Here is a 13,305-nt window from a genome sequence, read left to right on the forward strand (position 1 = left end):
ATTCCACCGCTGACTGTTATTTATTGTGCTCAATTCAAGTCAATGGAGATTCTAAATAGTTGTATATCTTTTCGCAATTTGCATCCGGCGCAGCTATTATTCTCGCAGCAATCCGGCCCTCAGAGAAAAAAGTTTGGTGACCCCTGACTTATAGGCTACCTACCAAAACAAAAAAGATTTGATTTACATATAGTGTAACAATAAAATTATTCAGTTTTCTGCAACTGAAAAAAAATTAGTCTAGTCTAGCCTAAAGTATTCGACATAGACAATATAATTGGACGTCATGTAAAATGCGACTTCTTATCGGATATAGCCTAAATTGACTGAAATGGCATTATAAGGGATATATTTAAAACATAAAAAAAAATTCGCTCATTGTATTGTCAAAAACAGAGGTTGCTAGTTTACCCCATTGCACACTTTAACCCAGTCCCGCTATAGGTATAGGCTTACTGTACATATACGATAGCATGCACGGCTAGTCCTCGCAGGTTTGAAAATTGCAAAGTTTTGTTTGTTGTTAAATCAAACAAAAACTGGTCGACTGTTGTGACATTGGTTGGTTGGTTTTGAATCTTTATCCTCGGACTGACAAAGCCTTGCTTGTTTGTTCCTGGTTTCTGGTTTCGCATAGCCTACTTTTAGAGCAGGGGTTCCCAACCCTTTTTGCTGTTCGTACCCCTTTGTCAGATCAGAGCATTCTTCGTACCCCCAAAAAATTTCTAATTGAATTTTTCAGGTATATATTGCTAAATTAAGTTGCTTTTATAGCTCAATTAAACGTTAAACCAATATTTCACACTAAAATGCAAAAATTACCAAAATAAATTAAATGTCAGTTATTTTGTTTGTCGCTTCTCAGTGAGATATTTGTTGCTGCTTTATTGATAAAATTCGCTCAAACAATGGTTCGATTTTACTCAAGGCAACACGTAAATCTTCCAGTTGCAGACGATTTCTGTACTTATTCCTGATATACATCATGGTCGAAAAGTCACTTTCACATTAATAAGTTGTTGAAAAGAGAATTAACACTGTCATGGCTTCCATAGCAAGACTTGGGAAAGCTTCATAGTAACACACCAAAAATCTTCTAAGTTTGATTTGTCAAATAACAGTTTCAATTTTTGGCAGCTTTTCATTGCGATGATGTTCTTCTTCAAATTATCCTCATCAGACATTTTTGCTAAATCAAAAAGAAATTTCACCAGCAAAAAAGTAACCATTGAACGAATCAACTAGCATCTTTAAATGGGAAATAATTTCATTTTGCAGCAGAGTTATTAGCAATTTGATCAAGACAAGGAAAATTAGCAAGGTTTTCATTTTCAGCAGCAGCAAGTAAAAAAACACATTGTTATAATACAATAATAGTGCAGGCGTGGGAGCTTTTTTGCGGGAAAATTTTTTTATCAAGCTGATACTTTGCTCAGACCTTCCCCATATTATGCAAATGGCTCAGAAAAAAATCCCCATCAATCGGATAATGGGAAACCACTTTTTGGGCCCTTTTTCCAAATGACGTCACAATCCCTTTTGGGTCCAACATATGAAATTTTTAAGTTTTTCAAAATAGGACATATTATACATCATTTTTTAGCTTTTTTCAAGGGGAACAACTTTTTCTATTAACCAGAACCCTGAAAATGTACAGAAAAAAAGTTATTAGGCCTACCGATTAAGCAACAGGATAAATCTATAAAGTTCAGGAAAATTTGAAATTATTCGTCACTGTTGGACTTATTCTTCTATATTCTTTGACAAGAATTGAACAAAGTAAGCGAAACATAAATTGAAGCTATCATCATCATCAAAAACGTCAAAGATGTTGCTTTCCTCCTCGTCTTGTCCCGTTTCATCTTCATTGTACGAGTATTCCTCTTCTTCGGTACCAACATCGACGTTTTGCAGAAGCGAAAAAAAGTCTTCATTCTTAAGTTTTTCGTCTAGTCTCTGGAGTATGACGTTCATACTAATTATTAGCCTACTTAGATACGAAAAAGATGTAAAACTATCTTTGTATTTCAAGCATACTTACTAAAGTATTACATTCAACACCATGACTCCAGATATTGCTGATAACTGCAGAATTCTTTTTTCATCTATGGTTGTACGATCAATTCCAAACCGAGCAGCACACAGTAAAGAGGACAGCAAAATGCTTCACTGGAATTTGGACAGATCTTGCGATCGAGCAAACTCTTATGCGCTCAAATAAGTCGCGTGGAGGATTGACGGAAGGAAAAAGTATGACAGAAAAGTGTTCGACATCTTTGGGCTTTGAGTGTGAGTCACTCGGCAAGTATTAGTTTTGAGTGTGTGTCACTCGGCACTAAGCAAGTGACTTCTATTATCGACGGTGGTGCATTACTACATAAAGTTCGCTGGAAAAAAGGAATGAAGTTTTCGAAAGTTTGAAATTCGTATGTGAAATATATCCAAAACCATTATACCCATGCTGTTGTTGTGTTTGATGGCTATGATGACGAAAGTACTAAAAGTTACGAGCACTTGCGCCGAAATTCCGTTCCACAGAGCACGTTTGTGAAAATAGATCCGAGCATTTCACTTCCTTTTGCTCAAGATAGCTACCTCATCTGCATCGAAAACAAGGCTGAATTCATCAAGTTTGTTTCTACCCTGCTGAGACAATCCGAAGTTGAAGTTCACAACTGCTCTGATGATGCTGACAGTTCCATTGTAGCAAAATCCCTTGATTATGCTTCTCTTCGAAAAGGTCCAGTAAATGTCATTGCTGATGATACTGATGTAGTTATTATGTTACTGCATCATTGGAAGACTGGCACTCATGATGTTATCCCTTTGCATGCCATATGCATGTATTTGCCATGTCTAAAAGTAAACAAAGATAAATATTACATACAGGGTATCTAGAATTGAACAATATCTTAAAAGTGTAAACATTATTACATAATCCATACGTAAAAATACATACCTGAGTGTAGTAAGCGTTGAATCTTCATTGTCACCATACCAGATCTTGAATGCAGCTATAGATGCTTTTTTGACCTTATTTTGGGAACTCCAGACATTGCTGATAATTGCAGAATTCTCTTTCAGCGTTTCTGATTTTCGCAAACTCGTAACCAAACTTCCTTTCCCTTTTCCAAATATCGATGACGTTGTGTCGCATCCTGACCATGCATGGAGGAAAAGAAGATCTTCTTTGATATCTTTAATACTTGGGTTGGCTTCTTTGATGCTCCAGGCTGCTTTGTTGAAGCGCTCCTGGACGAAGTAAATAATTGCACAGGAAAAGCTAACACCAAGCCAAAGAGCAGCCTACTTCCATGGGCTACGTCTTTACTTGGTGAAGAATTTAAATTCAATGTTTGTAAATGGGGATAGAGAAACAATAGCAACAACAAACTTGTCCCAATAATGACGGATATATGCATATAGCACCAGAAGCATTGACCAAAGTAATTAGATGCAGATGTAAGAAATCAAGGAAAAATCCATGTGGAACGAAAACTTGCACCTGTCGTAACTATGGAATGGCATGTGTTTCTTCGTGTGGTGAATGTCATAGTACTGAATGTGATAGTACAGTAAGTATGCTTGAAATACAAAGATAGTTTCACATCTTTTTCGTATCTAAGTAGGCTAATAATTAGTATGAACGTCATACTTCAGAGACTAGACGAAAAACTTAAGAATGAAGACTTTTTTTCACTTCTGCAAAACGTCGATGTTGGTAGGCTACTGGAGAAGAGGAATGCTAGTACAATGAAGATGAACGAGACAAGACAAGGAGGAAAGCAACATCTTTGACGTTTTTGATGATGATGGTAGCTTCAATTGATGTTTCGCTTACTTTGTTTAATTCTTGTTAAAGAATATAGAAGAATAGCCTAAGTCCAACAGTGACGAATAATTTTAAATTTTCCTGAAATTCATGGATTTGTCTTTTTCCTTAATCGGTAATAACTTTTTTTCTGTACATTTTTAGGGTTCTGGTGAATAGAAAAAGTTGTTCCCCTTGAAAAAAGCTAAAAAATGATGTATAATATGTCCTATTTTGAAAAACTTGAAATTTTCATATGTTGGACTCAAAAGGGATTGTGACGTCATTAGGAAAAAGGGCCCAAAAAGTGGTTTCCTATCATCCGATTGATGGGGATTTTTTTCTGAGCCATTTGCATAATATGGGGAAGGTCTGAACAACGTATCAGCTTGATAAAAAATTTTTCCCACAAACACCACTTTTTAAGGTCCCACGACTGCACTATAAGGCTTCTTAGCCTACTCAATAACAACAATTATTTGTAGATAATTGTTTTTTTTAAGCAAAGACCGTAGGCTAATGGCATAATATCATTTACAATTCCAAAGTAAAACTGTAGGCTACGGTGAAATCTGTTTGAAAAGCTGCTCTTTGGCCCAAGGATCTTCGTACCCCTTGATGTTTAATCTCGTACCCCCAAGGGGTACGAGTACACCCGGTTGGGAACCCCTGTTTTAGAGGCTCTTGACGCAGGGCCGGTTACCGAGACTGACAGAATGAAGTTTTTCAATTGCTGAAGTTAGAGTGTTGTTGCCGCAGAATTATTTCATCCATTAGGTGCCGCTGAATGAACGGAGAGCAGTCCTTAGAATTGGTTGCTCAAGCCTACACCCCGAGAGTCGAACTAGCACCGCTTCATCTTAAAGCTTTTTCGTTTACAAAGTCACGCACTAACCAACTGAGCTATTCGGACGGACGATGTCGAACAAAAGATCTGAGGATGGGGGCATGGCTATAAAAAATAATGCTGGAACAATAATGACTTTGCTATTTAATAGGCCCACACAGGGCCTCCGAGAAAAATCATGACTGGTCGGGAAACAATACAAAAAGTGGGCCCTAAAAAACATTTTTTTGAGCAAAAATAAAAGTAACGAATTTGTATCATGCGTTGAATCATGTGTCTTAAGCTGAACTTGGCCTACTTTCCTCAGCGTGAAATTGAATTAATTCCTTTAAAGTTTCGATTTTATACAACATATATAGCCTATTTATATGAAAAAACTTCTTTCAATAATGAAAATCAACTAAAATGACTCGATTATACACTTGCAGCAAAATTGCCATTGTTGCTCAATATTTTCCCTTGAAAGAATTGCAGTAAAGTTATATTATGCGCACATGCACACTTTATACATGGTGCCTTTGGCCACGGCCTTTGAGAGGAGAATTTAGGTCCCGTACCAGAACGATTTTCCGGCCCCAAATGAAGACACTTCCAAGAAAAATGCACTATATCCAAAGAATGCAGTATAGTTTGTTCAAACTCTCTAGTGGTAAGGCAGTGCGGGCGTGTTTACTGATGAATTTTTGTCTGTTCGTTGTGTGGAATCCTGCAAGAGCCGCTTTTGGGTCGGTGATAACGTCTCCTCCCTTGACAAGTCTGCGTCGCGTTGGTTCCAGTCATGTTGTGAACCGAAATTTCTATAGGTGGTAATTTTCGTATAACCTACAGTAGATAAAAGAAAAATTGTAAACACACAATGCGGGCAATGAAAATAGCTCAACAAAGCATTCAATCCATTCCGAACCTTTTGCCATGCAAAGTTACGGATCACAGCATCAAATAATAAAGATTTTACAAGGTATAATTTGATGCACAACATGCATTGCATAAACTGTTCACTTGGTTTTGAGTCGTGGTGGTGCGTAAACAAATCTTACAAATTTCTGTGTGCTGAAACCACGTTTTCAACTTGCAACCGTTGGAGGTACTGGTTTAAATAACAAATTTTCAAAACAACAAAAAATTTTGGAAAAGTGTTTTGAAAGTTGCAATCAATGATTTCCTTGAGTAGATATCATGTGGTGATGCGTTCCGGTTTGCAGCTCAAGTTTGCTGAGTTGCTTTCTTTCAAAAGTAGCCTACCATGGCCATGAGCCTACCAACTTATCCAAAATGTCATTGTTGTACAACTTGTTTAAATTTGTTCCACATGCCTGCAACTACACCAGACATACAATGATATTTCCATAGGTCTTCAAACTGATCGATATCTTTGAGTTTGTTGATACATTTGTGACTAACTTCCAACAGCCATAGAGAATTCTTTGCAACATAGCGTAAAGTAGAATAAATTTCGTTTGTAAGATTGAGCTGATGAAGCGGAGATGTTGGAGCGTTCCGTCCCAAGAATTTTTTTTTTAAATTCATAGTTCCTTTAACAACTTAAGCTTGCGAGTAGCCTACTTTCCAGCTTTCTGTAACTTTGATTACATCTTCCTTTAACTTCATTAAATTCATCAGCTTATTGTCCATTCGTGGTCGTCGTGCGAGCCTCCTATGGGGCCGAAAAACATTGAACACTTCTTTATCGCTGCATAAATAGGTTATAGTAGAGTGAATCTCGCTTAGGACTGTGGTCTACATAATGCATAGAAACACAGGTTTGAGACTGCTCATTGCTCAAGTAGGCTGCTTGGAAATGGTATAGCTTTGTTTAGAATTTCCTATCTGGCTTAGCTGCAATTGAAAATGACATAAACTTAGTCGATCAATTACACTACTCAAAAATGATATAACAGTTGGAGAACACTGCACACCATGAACTCCAACTCTATAGTGCATTTAAGCAATGACATCCATAAGCAGAAAATAGGCAAGAAGGGTTTACTTTCTTCAATCTTGCTTGGACACTTTTCCAAATATGAAATATGTTGGATCCATTATCATATGCCTGGCAAACGCAGTTTTTCATGTCAAAGTAGGCCTACAGTTGGTCAAGAAAACATAATACACGCTTAGCCAAAGCAGCACTAGTTTTCAAGTTAGAACGACATGACAATGATCAAAAAATAGGCCTACTCGTAAAGTTGTAACTACGCATTTCATTCAAAAATTTGTTTATTTTTAAGTTGATAAATTTTTTTTTAGTAGTAAAAATGGGCCCCCCTCAAAAGTGACAAAACGAAAAACTACTGGTTTTTCCTTTACAATGTTATGCTAGAGGAGAAAGTAGCCCGACTTCCCCCCCCTCTCGGAGCCACTGGGCCCACATCGAGTAGGGTTGTTGTTTTTAATTTGTCGTTCTGTAGCTGCCACCCGCTACTTTGAGAAGACCTACAAGAGCACAATAAACTGATCTTGACATTTTATGGGTTTGTCAATGGGTTTTGGTTTTCTTTTTAGCCTATCATTGACAGTTGACAGAGATACTTTTTCAAGCTATACTTGTTCATTTTATTTTACAATTTGGTTTGGTTTTGAATCTTTATCCTCGGACTGACAAAGCCTTGTTGATACGTTATTTCTGGTACTTTCGCATAGCCTACTTGTAAAGGCTCTTGACGCAGGGTTAGGGTTATTTAACAGAATGAAGTTTTCCGATTGTTGAAGTGTTGTTACCCTAGAATTAATCCATTCACTAGGTGCCGCTGAATGGAGAGCAGTCCTGAAATGCGTTGTTCAAGCGCACACCCCGAGAGCCGAACCAGCGCCGCATGAACTTGAGCCAGGTGCGTAACCACTGAGCTAACGGTGCGGATAGTTTCAATAGAAATTTAATTTTCATGGACCATGAACTGATAAAACCCAACAACAACAACAACACCATATAGGCCATTAAAAAACAACAGTCACATCCTATGGCCTATCAATATCATGTACAGAAATAAACTAAAAATTGCGAACATTTTCGGGTATAGCCTATCTCATGTTAGCCTTACTGTACGTATATCACATTTCCTCAACGTCTTTAATTCAGGGTACGGTACGGGATGGAATAAAAAGGAAGTTGGAATGTTGAAATGGAATGGAAGTTGGAATGGAATGGAATGAAAAAAATTTTTTTTCTATCTTCTATCCTGAGATTTTCTTCCATTCCATCTTAGAAATCTTCCATTCCATCTTAGAAATCTTCCATTCCATCTTAGAAATCTCTTCCATTTTCCATTCCATCTTCACATTTTGTGATCTCCGCGTTGAATATGCCACAAATAAACCTATAAACCATAGGCTAAGTAGCTAAAAATTTAGCAGCAGTATTTTCTAAGGATTACGTACCGTTTGGTGTTAGAACTAGAAGCGTAGATTGATTCTATGAATAAAGAAACAACACGTAGCAAAGTTAAAGAAACTGTAGTTGTAGTCTACGTTGGAGAAGATAAAAAAGTAACGAAAATATTTGAGAAGCAACATTGCTTTTGTTCAGGTTGCAAATACTTCAAACGTTTACTTTTGAGACATTTTTGATTTATTTTCTTCTGTTTTCTATCAACTTTGCCGTTGTAGTTTTTTGTTTCAAAATGTACAAAAATCTATTTCGTTTAACTGCCTTCTCGAAACAAAACCCACGAAAATCTCCAAACATAGAACACAAGTGTCATATGATGGAATACTGTCAAACGTCAAAAAGTTTCCTCCTCTTGAGAGAAGTGTGAATCGTTTACTGCTTTCTGATTGGTCAATTCTGCCTAACGACAGTAGGGTTGACAAATACGCGTCAGACAACAATCCCGTTGGTTTAATACGAACCGAAAATCGAATTATTACAGCAAGCAACATAATATTTTGCATGTCTTCTTCTTCTTTCGTTTGAGACTAGATCAAATTTCAGGGCAGGTGATGGAGAGCCAGGTGAGTGTAGCTTCGTCCAGCGTTGCTATACCCTGCGTTACATTTGGTGCCTTGTAGATGGGACATTCGAGAACGACATGGTCAGCAGTTTGTTCCTCTGCGCCGCATTCGCAGGCCGATGAGAGAGCCAGACCCCACTTGTGCATGTTGGAATGGAAGCGACCGACTCCGGTTCGGATTCTGTTGAGCTTGACCCAATTCGGCCGAGGCAGGTCCATACCAGGGGGCGCGCCACCGGGTGAGGTATAAAACCATGTAGTTTGGTGTCGGTGGTGCACCACGCTGCATTCCAAGTGTCTTCCATAAAGTGTGCTGCACTGATGGCGTGATCGCTGAATGGATGTAGTAATTCAGCAGCAGCTGGCACAAAGGGGTGTCTAGACTTGAGTTTTGCATGAAGCAAGTGGTCAGGATCCCCCGACCGGCGAGCCAGGTGTATAATGGCTCCCTTTCGGCGGAGCTCAGCAGGTTGGATGCCTGCAAGGATTGGTAAATACTCTGTTGGAGTTGGGCGCAGGCATCCAGTCACAGTTCGCAATGCGTCGTTGATTGGGCTGTCGATGAGGCGGGTGTGGGCACTGCGGCAACAGGCAGGAGCGCAGTATTCAGCAGTGGAGTGAACCAAAGCCAGGGTTGCAGTGCGCAAGGTGTCAGTACCTGCACCCCAAGTTGTGCCTGCCAGACGTCTCAGCAGGGCGATGCGAGATGTCAGCTTTTTGCGTAGTGATTGTAAATGGTGACGGTATGTGAGTGACCTGTCAAGTGTGACCCCAAAGTATGTTGGTTCTGGGCAGGGCGGCAGAATTTTGCCGTTAACGGTCACTTTCAGGTCACGTTTAGCCTCCTTGTTGTTGAGATGGAAGGCTGCCGTCACAGTTTTACTTTCGCTGAGCTTCAGTTTCCATTGATGAAGGTATCCAGATATGGTCGTCATGTCTTGGTTCAACGTCGTTTCTAATGATTGCCAGTCTTTCGCAGAGTGCAAGATGGCCAAGTCATCAGCATATGCATATTTGTCAGATGTTGTTGATGGTAGGTCATACATATAGACATTGAAAAGGAGGGGAGCCAATACTGATCCCTGTGGGACACCGTTTTTGAGTCGCCGCAGTCTACTTGGTTTTTCGCTTCCGGTGGTAAGGGTAAAACTCCTGTTGTGGATGAGTTCCATGATCATTTTGACCATGTGCCTGTCAGGGAGTAGGCGAAGTAGCTTGTAGACTAGGCCACGGTGCCAAACAGTGTCATAGGCTGCTGTTAGGTTGATAAAAACAGCCCCCGCTTTCTTTTTTGCCGAGAAACTCTCCTCAATATCCTGAGTTAGTAGTGTGGCTTGGTCTACAGTTGACCTCCCGTGTCGAAATCCAGCTTGTTTTTTGGGAAGCAGTGGGTCAATTATTGGTTCGACACGGGCGTAGATCAGTCTCTCAAGGATTTTGAATGGGATGCAGAGCAAGGAGATGGGGCGATAGCTCTTTGCATCGTCTAGTGGTTTGTTTGGCTTAGGGGTCGCAACGACCAGAGATCTTCTCCATACTTTAGGAATCTTAAGGCGGCGCAGGCAGGACGACAGGAAATCGCATAACCAGGACTTTAGAACATAACCAGCGTGCATGATAAGCTCTGGGCATATCCTATTTGGACCAGGGGCCTTACCAGGTTTTAGGTGCTTGAGGGCAGCATTGAATTCGCTCCTTGAGAAGGAGCTAGAAATGCTCTCCTGGTCGGGTGAGTTAATCTTCCAAAGCTTTGTCACTTTTTTGGTAACAAACCGATCGGAGATACGATCACACGGCTTATACCTGTATATCCCATTTTGTATTACCTGCGAAGCGATCTTATTAGCAGGAATGGGACATTGTCGGGGTAGTTGTCTTGATCGTCCCGTAAGGTTATTGAGTGTGCTCCACGCTGTACGGCTTGAGTGCGAGAGATCGATAGATTGGATGGTCTCTGTCCAGCGTTCTCTTGTTTTTGCATCGAGTCTTTCCAGAAAAGCCTTGGCGGCTGAGGGTGTTGTTTGACCATCTGAAGAGCTAACAAAAGATTGGTAGAGGCGCTCGCACTCTGCATCCCAGCACGGAGTGTAGTTACTTCTACGACCGCGAGGGATGGCTTGTTTGGCACATGTTAGGATAGTGTTGCAAAAGTTCTGGTAGGCCTCGTCCACATTGTGACAGTTAGGTGGAGGTAACTCATTTGTGAACTTGGTGGTAAGGAGGCTAAAGCGATTCCAGTCGGCTTTACGGAAGTTCCACCGCTTGACTGGTTCACTCGGAATTGGAGTCTTGAGCGGTATTGCGGTAATGAGAGAAGGTCGGTGTTAGGACCGAGGGAACTTCTGTAGCACCCGTCTGTCCGGAAGCTGATTATCGTTGCCAGTGCTAGCAAAGGCCATGTCTGGGTTTGTTCCAGTGCCCCATCGCCCGGATGTGAAGCTGGCTTCGTCTTTGGGGTTGTACAGTGGGGCATAGTTGTTATTTGATGCCCAGTTAGCCAGACATGCACCAGAAGGGCTGGTGATGCGGTATCCCCAGTCGACGTGCTGGCAATTAAAATCACCAGCATAGAGGCAGGAGTGGGGGTACACTGGAATGGTGGTTGGGGTGAATGGCGAGGGAAGTGGCTTGTAGATGTTTACGATTTTGTAGCCGTTGACGTCCACACTTAGCCATTCAATCTCTGAGTCTGAAGGGGATTGTTCAACCAGTCTCCAGTTCAGCTTCTCGTGGACAAATGTGGCTAGGCCGTGTGTCTTGCTTAGGATTGACCCAGCTAGTGAGTAATTTGGGATCACTAGCCTGTCTGCGCTGTGGCAGTGGGTCTCCTGGAGGATGATGATAAGGGCCTTTTGTTGTTGAGCTACTCTTTGTACGACATCGATTTTAGCAGTCGTAAGGCCTTCAACGTTAAGCTGTAGGATGTTGGGACTTCTGGCATCTTTCTTCGTTCTCTGGGGCCGAGGGTTTATCCTTTTACCACCCCAGAGACGCCCTGATGTGTCTCTGTTTGTTGTCATTAGCCTGTTTTGTACAGTTACCGGGACTCACCGCGAGGAGGTTGACAACATGAGTCCCTTTTGTTGCATGTCTTGATAAAGCGTTAGAAAGTTAATGATGGAATTGGGATGGAATGGTGGAAGATTATTTTCCTTCCCATCATCAAGATCTTCCATTCCTTTCCATCCTTGATATTTTCCATCTTCCATCCCAAAATCTGTCTTCCATTCCATCCCATCCCATTCCCTGCTTTAATTAATAATTCTTAGAGGGGGAAAGGCACGTGACTGGGTTGAAGAATTGCTTTCAACCAACGCCACCTATAGGAATAACGGTATTGTTATCTCTGCCCTGAGATCCTACAAAATTTTCTAGTAGGCCTAATCCTCTTTAGACTCCAACGTGTTTTCGATGTATTAGTATGTTAATTTTTTAAAAGGGCGACTTGGCGGAAGAAACAACCGCTTTTAAGTTCACGCTTGAATAGAGTTGTTTTGCTTGTTTAGATATAGATTAATTGTTCGAAACAATGTGATGCCTTTTTGAGCTAGCAAATGTTTCCTTTACAACGTTTTTACATTGTCAGATGCTTGTTAGCTGTTTACTCTTGGCAGACTGCTGAGCTGTTAGCTGGATTACAGGTTTCACGAATGCCTGAACTGCAAAATGATGAATATATGTACAAAGTAAGTAAATGCAAATTAGTGAGTCTGGATTATGGCGATCTGGTCTGGATGCAATGTCGGTTTTGTTTCAAAATATTTGCAATTTTTATGTGAACGTCACTTTCACAAACATGACATCAACAAGACTGTTTCTGCATTTGATGAGAAAACAGGAAACTAGCTGTCCTATGATTTGAAAGTTTCGAAATTAGTACCTGGAGCCATACCATCTCAATTACCAAATTGTGCATTATATTTGAGAAAATCTTCGACATCCAAAAGAGCAAGTCATGATGACAAGCTTTTGAGACAATAGAAAACGCTTAGCTCTCTCAAGCAATTGCAAACAGCAAAGAAGAGTTTGCCATATTTTAATGTCTACTAAAGCTTGTTTAAATTATGAAGGCCGATGAAGCAGATGTGGAAACATCCGATCCTGTCCAACTACTACCAAGAATGTCTTCAAGAAGACGTAAGCCAAAAAGAATGTTTCAGGCCTCGAGATTCACGGCAGACATGTCCACCGTCACAGCATGTAATGTCCGTGGGAAGTACCATATAGATCGGTCATATTTGTCCGCCGAGAAATAACACAGGAACTAGCGATACAAATCGTCATTGCATAGCAAGAACATTCGAACAATAATTAATTGTTGTGAGAATATAATTTCCCGCGCATTCCCCTTAGCTTCCATTCAAACAGGAAAACGTTCGATTTTTACGTTGCTTCAACGATTGGTGACTTTGATTCAGCGTAATAAAAGTGATTTCTTCGCTGAGAATGGATGGGAGTACGGGTACTTCTACACTACAGTCTACACTAATCACGCGCAACGTAGTTCAAGTCTTACGTCACAATGTCTGGCTTTGATCTCCGAGTAATGTTGATGAGGCAAGGTTGGTTACAATATTAGATTATACAAGTAGGCTATTACAGCAAGATTCAGCAAAATTCGTTAAGTTTTGGATAGCTGCTCAGACCGGACACGTTTGTCCGCCGTCAACAAAAACGAATTTCGAGGCCTGCAGTGTTTG

Source organism: Aplidium turbinatum, chromosome 7 (assembly GCF_918807975.1).
Source record: "Aplidium turbinatum chromosome 7, kaAplTurb1.1, whole genome shotgun sequence".
Classification (NCBI taxonomy): domain Eukaryota; kingdom Metazoa; phylum Chordata; class Ascidiacea; order Aplousobranchia; family Polyclinidae; genus Aplidium; species Aplidium turbinatum.